This window comes from Balaenoptera acutorostrata, chromosome 3, assembly GCF_949987535.1.
Source record: "Balaenoptera acutorostrata chromosome 3, mBalAcu1.1, whole genome shotgun sequence".
Classification (NCBI taxonomy): domain Eukaryota; kingdom Metazoa; phylum Chordata; class Mammalia; order Artiodactyla; family Balaenopteridae; genus Balaenoptera; species Balaenoptera acutorostrata.
This window is the reverse complement of record NC_080066.1, coordinates 145,420,658-145,432,964: the sequence shown is the minus strand read 5'-3', so window position 1 is coordinate 145,432,964 and position 12,307 is coordinate 145,420,658.

The following is a 12,307-nucleotide window of genomic DNA, read 5'->3' as shown; positions in this document are numbered from 1 at the left end:
TTTTGTGGAAGTTGACAAATTGCTTCTAGAAATCATATAAAAATTCAAAGACCCCAAAATTGTCAAGACATTCCTGAAAAAGAAGAACAAAGCCAGAGTTCTTATACTATCAGTAACTAAGGTATATGGTGTTGGCAAAATCTTCTAAACAAGTGACCAATTGAACATAATAGTAAGTCTTAAAAAAACCCACACACACATAAATGTTCACCTAGTTTGTAACAAATTGTTACTGAAAATAGTGGGAAAAGGATTGCTTTTCAATGAGTGACACTGGTCAAATTGGATATTTATGTGGAAACAAAATTTTTTTCCCCATATCAACACCATACAGATAAATTCCAGATGGATTGTAGTTTTCAATAAGTAAAGTAAAACAACAAGGCTTCTGGAAAATAATGGAGGATAATATCTTCATGACCTTGGAGTAGGCAAATATTTTTTAAGCAAAAGTATTAACCATGAAGAAAAAGATTGATAAATTGAACTACATAAAAATTCAGAACTTCTATTCATCACAAGACAGCACTAAGATAGTGAAAAGGAAATAGAATGGGAAAAGATATTTGTAATACACATAGCTGACCAAGTTCTCACATCCAGAATATAGGAAGAATTCCTGTAAATCAATAAGAGAAAGACAACCAATACAGTATTGTAAATCAACTATGCTCCAATAAAAATTTTAAAATAAAATAAAAAGCAACAAAAGAGAAAGACAGACAATTCAATACAAAAATGGGCAAAAGACTTGAATGGCTACAAAAGAGTATCTCCAATGCCCATTAATCATATGAAAAAGTACTTGCATTAACCATGTCTTTTTATTTTCTGTATTCTGGTGTTTTGACATCTTGGGGCCTTGCTGACTCTGGAGGATCTGCCCTTCTAAAGCTTAGCTAATTCCTAGAAATAGTAAACAAACGAACCAATCCAGAGTCCACACTCCCAGCCACCGTTATCAGTGTCTCACATTCGAGGTCACCATACCTGTGCCCTAACCATCCCAGGGCCTGGGAACAACTGACAAAACCACCATAGAGGCTCTTGCTTATGTTCTCCCCAGTTCCCTCTGCCACCTGAGCAACCCTGGTGCCTCCCTGTGTGGCCTCCCAATGTGGCATGCCATGCCATGCCTGCTGTTTCTAGGGAGCTGTGAGTATAGAAACTTCTTTTTTCATGACTCTCATTTCTTGTTTATGTATCTTACCTGATTAAACCAACTCCCAGTTACTTTTAAAACAATGCTAACCTCATTAGAGGTAAAATCTCATTAGAGGTAAATTACCTCATTAGAGGTAAAATAAAAATCATAACAAGATTCTACAATGTCCAGAATGGCTAGAATAAAAATGATTGAAAATACCAAGTATTTATAAGAATATGGAACAATGAGAATGTTCATATCCTGCAGATACTGCTGGTGGATGTACAAATTGGTATTAACTATTTTGGAAAATAACTTGGCACCATCTACTAAAATGGAAGCTGTACATACTCTGTGACCCACTGTTTGTGTTCTTAGATATATACTCAACAGAAATGCATAATATGGGTACCAAAATACATGTATGAGAATCATCACAACAACATTATTTGTAATAACCAAAAATTAGAAACAATTTCAATGTCTATCAAGAGTAGACTGGGTCAAAGTATCGATATATCATGGTATATTCATACAATGAAATGCCATGAGGCAGTGAAAATGAATGTACTACAACCATACACAATGAATCTCACAAACAGTGTTGAGCAAAAGATGCTGGACACAAAAGAATGTCTAATGTATGACTCCATTTATATGAAGTTAAAAAACAAGCAAAACTATCTGTGGTGATAGAAGTTAGGAGAATAGTTTACCGTTTGATATATTGGGGGAGAAGGGGGGATATTTGTCTGTTAATAATATTCAGTTTCCTGATCAATGGTGGTTGTTAGATGTGTGTTTACTTTATGCAAATACAAAGTTGTACAGTTAGGTTTTGTTCACTTTCTGTGTGAGTGTGCACAAAAACGTTGAAAAAATTCAATGAGAATTCTTTTTTTAAAATATTTATTTATTTATTTATTTATTTATTTATTTATTTATTTTTGGCTGCATTGGGTCTTCGTTGCTGCGCGTGGGCTTTCTCTAGTTGCGGCAAGCGGGGGCTACTCTTCGTTGTGGTGCGCGGGCTTCTCATTGCGTTGGCTTCTCTTGTTGTGGAGCACAGGCTCTAGGCGCACGGGCTTCAGTAGTTGTGGCACGTGGGCTCAGTAGTTGTGGTTTGCAGACTCTAGAGCGCAGGCTCAGTAGTTGCAGCACACGGGCTTCGTTGCTCCGCGGCATGTGGATCTTCCCGGACCAGGGCTCGAACCCGTGTCCCCTGCATTGGCAGTCAGATTCTTAACCACTGTGCCACCAGGGAAGTCCTCAATGAGAATTCTTGCACAAAGAATGATTATTACAAGGATGTAAATTGTTTTGTTATAAATACTTACAATCATTTATGAAACTATGCTTGCTCTGGCATAGGATCACACTGCTGACACCCCTGTGAAGTGGGCTTACAAGCTAAATTTCATTTTATGAGACTGTGTCCAGTGTTTTCCTGGCTGATTGTTGGTCATGAAACTATTTTGAAACTGGATGAAATTATGTTTCGGGGGTTCCCATCTTGAGATTTAGTGGCTTACTTAGAGTTGTGTTTTACTCTGTCCCCTTGGCCAAGCACCACTGACTGCTGTTACTTAGTCTTGCCAAGTCTTATTTCCTTATCAGCAAGATGGGGACAATAGTAATTGCCTTATAGGGTTGTTGGGAGGAACCAATAAAATAGTGTATGTGAAGGGCTCAACATGGTGCCTGGCACTCAGTAAGTACTCAGTAAATGTTAGCTATTATTATTTTCATTGTGCTTATGTTCTGACATGTTTTCAGATTATCATTTAGTTGTGTTTCTGTGACATGGACAGGAAATAGAGGACAGATGTCATAAAGAGGAGTTTGGGTACAACATAACCAGCCCCACTACCACTCCAGGTTAACCCACTGGACCTGAGAGATTTGATGAAGGTTCTGTCCTGGGTCAGACTAAGTTTAGTAATAGTGCTTGGGGGATGCTTCTTTGAGTAGAGGGGTCTTGGTGTTGCAATGAGAATAAGAGATGCTATTTCTGCTCGAGATTTTTGGTCTAAGCCTGCTCAAAAGATGGTCAGCACCATAGCCAAAGGGCTCAAGACCACAGCTGAATGTTAACTCAGATTAACATAGTTTGGGCACAGGACTGGACACTCCTGTATTTATTTGCTTGTCTGAAAAATACACTGCTTCTTCAAAAGATAACTGTGAGTTTAGGGAAGATACCCTAGAGCTGGGGTCAGAGCTACACTAGCATATGGATGTGGGGGTACTTGGTGTTGGCAAAGCACAGTAGGAGATCAAATAAATGTGTGAATGTTCTTACAAAGGTTAAAGACTGTCTAAGAAAACAGGTGGGCTTCTGAGTTATCCCAGAGCCTCCCATCTTTGAACCTCTCATTTTTAGCTCGTCACTCTAAGCACTTCTGTTAGCTGGGCTCTGTTCCTGGCCTCTCATATTCCACCACAGTGCCCTAGGGATTTGCCAGCAGCCAACCTCATAAGCCAGGAGTTATTACAAGCTTCTTTATGAGATGTGCAAAGGATAGCTGTGAGTTTGTTTCGCTTAACTCAGAAAAGGTTAATGGAATCACAGACATGAAATTTCTAGGTAACAGGTGAAATCTCTAAATAACACATGAAATTCTTCACTCCACATATACAGCCATAACCTGAGATGAGGAGGTAGAGGGGGAAGCAGTATTACTGCAGTTTTATGTTGGAGTCTCTGCTAAAGTGGCCACTGCAAGCTCCAATTCTCTCATTTCTTACATGTTAACAGGATATGAATGTTAAAGGTCAGGGAAGAACCAACTCAGCAAAGCCTGACCATGGAAATTTATACCCAAAGCAGGGATAGATTTTTCTGACTCTCTACACCATTACCAAAGGATTTGTTTATATTAAAAAGAAAAATGTCTTTCCAATATGCTTCTGGAGATAAACTGCAAGAAAATTTTAAAACCTATAAAAGAAAAGTGTGGCTTTTTGGTTTTCCTAAAAATCTTGTTAACTGGGCATCTAGAGAAGGGAAGACCTAAAAACCTCTTCTACCATGTCACTTCTTTCTTAATACATTTTGATTCCTTCAGGCTGATTTTGCATAAAATTGGAAAAGGACCAAAAGCATCTTGTACTTTTTTGAGAGCTTACTGGGAAAGGCAGAGATCTGAAGTCAGGAGGACCTCCATTTCAATTTCTGCTCTGTCACTTATTGCCTTCTGTTTTCATCTATGAATTGAAGGTAAGAACATAGATACACAGACAGACCAGAGGTCTTTGAGGCTCTCTCCTAGGCCCTGCTCTCTGGGCGAACTCAGCCATGTCCCCACCTTTCATTCCCACCACCGTTCAGATGCAGCTGCCTACTTGACAGCTCTCCCTAGATGTCTCAAAGGGAACTTAAACACAACACATCCAAAATCAAACTCTTTTTTTTTTTTTTAAAGATTTTTTTTTCTCTTTTTTTTTTTTTTTAATTTTATAGCTACTTTATTTATTTATTTATTTATTTATTTTTTGGCTGTGTTGGGTCTTCGGTTCGTGCGAGGGCTTTCTCCAGTTGCGGCAAGCGGGGGCCACTCTTCATCGCGGTGCGCGGGCCTTTCACTATCGCGGCCCCTCCCATTGCGGGGCACAGGCTCCAGACGCGCAGGCTCAGTAGTTGTGGCTCACGGGCCCAGTCGCTCCGTGGCATGTGGGATCTTCCCAGACCAGGGCACGAACCCGTGTCCCCTGCATTAGCAGGCAGATTCCCAACCACTGCGCCACCAGGGAAGCCCCCAAAATCAAACTCTTGATTCCCCTCAACTTGGTCTTCTTTCTGTCTTCCCTATCTGACAGAAGGTCCCCACTATCTACCCAGTTGTGCAAACCAGAAACCTAGGAGTCCAGTGTGATTCCTCCCATTGCCACTCGTCACCCTCCTCTCCCATTTCCACTCTATTCCAAGCACTGTAAATATTAACACCCGAGTGGCTCTTAAATCCATCCACTGCTATCCAGGCCCACTGCCACCACTCTGCTGCACTTTACATGACAGCTTCCTATCCAGTTATTCTGGATCCTCTACAGTCTCTCTTCTGTCCTGCAACCAGAGTGAGCTTTTCAAAAATGCAAATCTGGTTATGTCATTTCCTCTCCATTCCTTTCAGTGGCTTCCCATTGCTTTAGGATAAAGACCAACATCTCAACATGATTTTCAAGGACAGCATGGTTTGGCCTTTCTCCACGAGTTCAGCTTCATCCTGCCTCCCACTTTCCTTTGTTTATTGATTTCCACTCATAGGAGTCATCTTTCACGTATTTTTGTTGTTTTAACCTTTTATCTTGAAATAATTTTAGACTTATACAAAGATTGCAAAAATAGTACAAAGAATTCTTGTCTACACTTCACTCATATTCCTCAAATGTTAAATTTTACTGCATGTATCATTCACTATATTTTTCTGAATTTTTTGAGAGCATCAAAATAAATTAATATGAATGTAGTACTGTTTTCTAATTTATGAACCTTTCTCAAATTTCACTAATTATCCCATTAATGTCTTTTATAGCAAAAGAAAAAAAATATTTTCTGCTTCAGGATCCAGGATCACACATTCCACTTAGTTTCCATGTCTCTTTCAACTCCCTAATCTGGAATAGTCCCTCAGTGTTTCTTTGTCTTTTATGACACTGACATTTTTGAAGAATCCTGCCAGTTATTTTGTGGAATGTCTCTCATTTTGGGTTGTCTGATGTTTTGTCATGATTAGATACAGGTTATACATTTTGGGCAGGAATATCACGGAAGCAATTTTGTGTTCTTAGTGCATCATAGCAGGAAGAACATGATATCAACTATCCCATTACTGTTGATATGATGTTAATTTTGATCACTTAGTTAAAGTGATGTCTGTCAGGTTTAGCCATTGTGATACTTCCCTTTATAATTAAAAAATATCTTGTGAGGAGATACTCTGAGACTATCTAGAGTCTTGTTCCTTATCAAACTTTCATCTTCAAATATTAGAATTCATTGATGATTTTTGCCTAAAATAATTATACTATGGTGGTTGCCAAATGGTGATTCTTTCATATATTTAAAACTGTAGTGCTGGGGCTTCCCTGGTGGCCCAGTGGTTAAGACTGCACTCCCAATGCAGGGGGCCTGGGTTCGATCCCTGGTCAGGGAACTAGATCCTGCATACCACAACTAAGAGCCCTCACGCGGCAATGAAGATCCCGCGTGCCACAACTAAGACCTGGAGGAACCAAATAAATAAATAAATATTTAAAAACTGTAGTGCTTTCTCTACCCAGGGCCTTTGCACAGATATGTCTTTTACTTGGAATACTCCTCCCCTTCCTTTTCAGCTGGTTAACTCTCATTATTTCTTTAGATCTCAGATCAAATGTCATTTTCTTGCCTTCCCTCATCCTCCCCTTATACTAGCTCAGATTTCCTCATTTTTGCATTCTTATGGCATCATCTAGCACTTTGTAGAACTTGTAATTTTAACTTTACACTCATTCATGTGATCATTTAATTGTCTGTTTTCCTACACTAGTTTGTAAACACAATGAGTGTTTGTCTTCATACACCGTTGTTCTCCCCATGCCTAGCACAGTTCCAAGTATACATAGGCTATTCATTAAATTTAGTGGGTTGATGGAATTAATGAATAAATCTCATGGAGTTCTTGTGAGGATGAATCAAAATAAGATATCTCAAATTCCTAACATGTAGTAGAATCGTAGTAAGTATGGGTTTCCTCCACACCCTCCTTCCCTCACCTTGAGTTAGACATTACGTAACAGGCAAGATGTCTTGTACCAAACAAAAGTTCGTCCCTGGAGGTGGCCTTCTATGTTTTAAAGGTTAATCTTCATTTGAACTGCACTAACACTTCTATGGAAGAAAATTTTTAAAGGACAAAAAGAATATAATATAAGATTACCCTTCTTTTCTTATCCCAGTGTATGTTGAAATGAGCTTTTGCTTGCCTACTTTTAGAGATTAACCCCCTCTTTTCTACCCTCTTTAAAGTGGCCCCCAGTTACTTATGAGAGCTCTGCAGACTAATGACTGACTCATACAATTGACTCACAATCGTTTCTCAAGGTCTCCTACTTGGGCTTCTTTTCTCTGCTGCCACACAGCCTTTGTGGCTCGTGACTCTTATGAGGCAGCCATCCTGCTGGGCACAACTGTCCTCCACAGGCCACCACCATTGATGTCCTCTCTCTGGCCCTGGGGGAGGAGAAACACTGCTCTCCTCTTGTCTAAACACCCCAAAACATGTGTTGGGGGGCTGCTAATTCAAGATTCAAAACCTGTTCACTCATCGACTCCCTTTACCCCCTGAAACCCAGTTGAAATTTCAGGACTTAGAGAAAGAAACACAAAACGGAATAAGCATATAATGGCAAAAAGTTTGGAGAGAGAGATCATTGGTGAGTAAGTGATTTCAGGAAATTTTCAGAAGAGGGAAAATGAAAATGTGTTGATTTGTGAGCAAAGCAGAGGAAGCCACAGGGCAAGTGGGGCTTGCAGGAGAGGTGGAAGCTGATCTTACCTGTGAAACCGTTAAGAGGTTTTGGACTCTGAGTCAATAGGTGTAGAGAGTAGTAGTGAGAGGCAACTGAAAAGAAAAGGATTGATTGAAGATAAGAGCTGCAGAAGTCAGCCCCATACTCCCTTTCTCCTTGGCCTCCCTTTGTAAAACAATTAGTAGCTTGAATTTACTCCAAGACTAAAAAACGAATAAGTAAAAGCCAAAACCAAAAAGCAAAACAAACCCAAACTGAAAAATGTTCTCTAGAAAGAGAATAAGCAATCTGTAGAGAGCTAAGATTCTTAGTGAGTATTGCTGTCCCAGAATAAAGCATTTTTTTCTTCTGAAATTCGAGCAGTTTGTTTCTCACTGATCACCCTAAAACAAAGCCTGCCATTAAATATATCCCATCCAGATATGCAAAAGTTACAATCAGTCTTACAATATAGGGCAGAAGTCTGTTAGGGAAATAATCATACAGTCCTATAAAGTAGCAGAAGGAAATCTTCTAGGTAAAGTATCTACCTGGAATAATCAGCCTTGTCTATTTCTCTTGAATATGAATGAACAATATATGAAGAAGAAGAGCAGTATGTAAAAGAAGGAGCAAAACAAATATAACTGATCCTGGAGAAGCTATTTCAGGAAACAAAAGATAACTTTAAAAAGCTGAATATGTCCTCACAGAAAATTGAGAAGACATTGTATTCAAGACAAGAACAGAATGATATAATAAACAAATAGTCAAAGAATTAACTTTTGTAAAAAATAAAATTGTTAAAAAATTTTAAATCAATAGCAAATTTTGATAGTAAAGTCAAAGCCATCTTCCTAGCTACAATGCAAAAAGATAGATGAAAAACATGAGAAAAAAAGAACATGAAAGAATGATCAATCCAGGTTCAACATATGACTAATGGTAGTTCCAGAATTTAGACTATATAATATAGGGTTGATTTTTTAAATTGTGAGTAAATTTACAAGAGTTGATGAAAGGTACAAGTCTTCAATTTGACACAGCTCTTCAAGTGTAGAGCAGTATGAAAAAATAAAAAGATCCACACATAAGAGTCATCTCATCATACTTAGAAAGATCAGAATAAAGAGAAGACCCTAAAAGCTTTCAGAGTAAAACAAACTGACAAATCAAGTAGCCTGCATTGTAACAAAAATCAGCTGGCATCAGCAACACTGGATGATAGAAGTCATGGAGCAGTGCCACAAAGTTCTTAGGGAAAATTATTTTGAACTAGATTTAGTTTGATCTAGAATTCTGTATCCTGCCAAACTGCCAATCAAGTGGGAGGGTAAAATACATTTTTAGACATTACAGGAATTCAGAATATTTACTTGGCAAAATAAGAGAGTTATTCTAGCAAAAACAGGGGGAAAGAAAGCCATGATTAAGGAAAGAGTGGTTCTAACCCAATAGAGTGGTGAAGGAAAGTCCCAGCATAGCAAGTGGTGCAGCAGGCCTGGAGAATGATTGGTCCACCAGGAGGGAAGGTCCTTGAAGGTGGTCCCTGGGTAAAATGGGGATTCCATGCCCTCCTACAACTGAGTGGAAGAAACCCAATTAGAAATCTTGGGAAAAACCAAATCATTTTATAACAAAGTCATGGGTCACATAGAAAGTTTAATATATTGTGAGATGATTGGAGCATTGGTTGAGTGTCAGGACAGATAATCTATTTGACCTTGACACTAATGACGTTCTTCTCCAGATGTCCCAGGGGTTATGATATTTTACCTGTAGAGAAGGAAAAGTAATTATATGCTACCATTTGCCTCTGTGGTGAATAATATTTGCATAGTAATTATAACAAAAAAGGTATTTATTGGCTTGTTAGCTTTTAGACTCAACCTATAAACAAAGGGTGGAAGACATAATTAAGGTTATGGAATAGTACTTAAATGTTATTGTCATTAATTATGTAAAAGAAAATATACAACAGAAATATGGATAAGAATAGAAGAGAGATAGGGACAGTGAGTTAGGAGTAGTCCTTACTATTCCTCACCTTATAGTGATAGGTGGTGGTCAAGAAATACTACCAAAAATTGATGGAACAAAAAAAATAGATGTTTATGTCTATAATTTAAAATCACACTGGCTACAATAGATATTGTGAATAGTTGAGTGCTATTATTTATTCCTGATAGAAAACAGAAGGTGGTAGAAGAAAGATTGTTGTTATAGCTTCAGCTTATCACTAAGCAGTAAATAATCATGTTAATTGCTAAGAATATTGACTGGGGAATATTTTAAAATTAATGAGTACAGAAATACAGTGCCTTTTAATTACTAAACATTTTCTCTAAAGGGGAGGGACCCTCTAGAGCACTGACTTAATGTTTTTGGTGCTTGAGGCCCAAACAGAGGAAAGGGTACAAATATTCCAGGTTTCCAACTGCCCTGATTGTCTTTGGTAATCATAAAACTGCTGGAGAAATGTCCTGTTAAAAGCCAAAGAAGGCCAATTTCCAGATGCACCACTGAGCACAAGTGCGCTCGTTCTGCCAGCCGTCTGATTGCAGCAACCTCTCCGTGCTCAACTCAAGTGGCACTTGGTGGGGACAGAGGGTTAGAGGCAACAGCTCCCATCCCCAGACCCCAGGAGGCCACAGAGGCACCGTGTAGGCCTCTGGTGACCAAACTGACTTTCTCTGCTGGGCCATCACCTTAGATTCCGATGCCAGAGGATGTTTGCTTGGGGCATGGGTCTTGTACACGGCACGCGACAGCTTCAGACCCAGGTCAGTGCTCTGTTTGCTGACTGAGGAGACAGTGGAACTAAATGAGTGGCAAGGATGGTCCTTCTTAGGCAGGTTTTCTTCTGAACTGTCCTAGAAACACGAGCCTTTGGTTATGGAGAAAAAGGTATTTCCCCACTCAGGAGGATTGCTGTGCCCTCCTGCTGACGTTGAGAAACTCGCTGTAGGAGGCTCCTTAAACTGGGACTCTTGTCAAGCATCTAAGGCCACTTTTCTGCTCAGTGATATCTTCCACTTTAAAGTGGAAATTGGATCTAATATCTATGGTTATCTCTTTCTTAAAATGGAGAGGATGAGCTCCTGTAAAATAGGGGTTTAAAAATTATTTATTAAACACAATGCAAGAGATATGCAAAAGTATGCTCAGCTAATTGACAAATGATCTCTCACTTCCTGATTGTTCCAAACAGGCTAAAAGTCTGCTATGACCACAGCCTCATGTGAAGGGATTCCCATGCACTGCTTTCTAATTGTGGAAGTAGTGGCTAAGTTCTCTATATAGGGGAACCTCACTGCCACAGCTTGAACCGATTAGACTGGTAGCAAGTATCTGATGTATAGATTAGGAAATCCGTAGGCTGGCAAATGGCAGCCTATGATGTCACATGGCATGAAAGCTCTTCTAAGCAAGGACATCATGAGTCTTCCTTAGAAATTTGAACTAGAATTAGAGAGGGTTGATTAGTTTGTAGGAGGAACAGAAATGGGACAGCACACTGAGAGAAGGTGGATACAGATATCATGCTATAGAAGAGTCCGGGATAATAACCGTGTAATAACCATGAGCATGCAAGTTAGGAGGTAGCTAAGAGTCACTAGAGTAGAGGCTGACTTGGTTCATGGAGAAGCAGAAACAGAGATGGAGAGGACCTGCATTAGTGTTAATGGTGGAGTTCTGAGTGAAGACTGATGAAATTCTTCAGGAAAGAACACGTCTGAACTAGGCTTCTGTATTCCCTCCAGCTAGTATGCAGCTGTTTCTGGGCTTTATGGAACCCCTTGTTTTCATGCATATCCTTATGACAGACTCCCATAATGTGAACTAACTTGAATGGGTCTCTGTTCTTGCAGTCCAAAGATCCTGGCTAAACATGCCAACCCATTTATACTGCCTTGCTAGTTGGACACGCTCTTTTGAGATAGCTTTCCGGGGGTAGCGATGAAGTAATTGAGACAGTGAAAAGATGGCCTGAAGCAAAGCAAGTCAGCATTGCCTTCTAAGGCCTAAGAGCAGAGCACCATGGCTGGTTCTTTCATGGGGATGCAGGAACCGGCAGGGGAGGGCAGTGAGGAGAAAGTGCCGTGTGCTTGAGGATTATGGCAGACTTGATTTTCAATGTCTTCACCACCAAGAAACCCCCATACCCCAACCACTTTGAGTTTTCTCCATGGACACTGAATTTTGAAAAGATTTACTTTAGCAAACCAACTGTATTCATTTGGTAATAAATCATTTTCCCATTGGAATAGATATGAATCTTATCCATAAACTCAGAGTGCTTAAATCTTACTTTTATAATCTCTAACTTACCTACTTTGACCCTGAGTTCCCATTTCACTGAGCTGGGAGGAAGTTTAACCTGTCATTCTTGAAGCTCTCTGTCCCAAGTGGGGTAGAGTGTCGGGCATGGTCATCTCTGCACATGATCAGCCAATTCTGAGATCTCCATGGTCCCTTCAGTCCCATCTTCCCCACCTCCCACAGCATGCTGGGGCATCAGAATCTTCACTGTGGCTGGAAGGCCAGGACCAGGGCCTCTTTTCCTGAGTGTGGCATGCCGATAGATGTCCCCTCTGAGGTCTGGCCCTTGCCCGGAGACATTGTCTTAGAAAAGAGCAGTGGTCCAAGGTCTTTCTCTTCCTCTCCTGG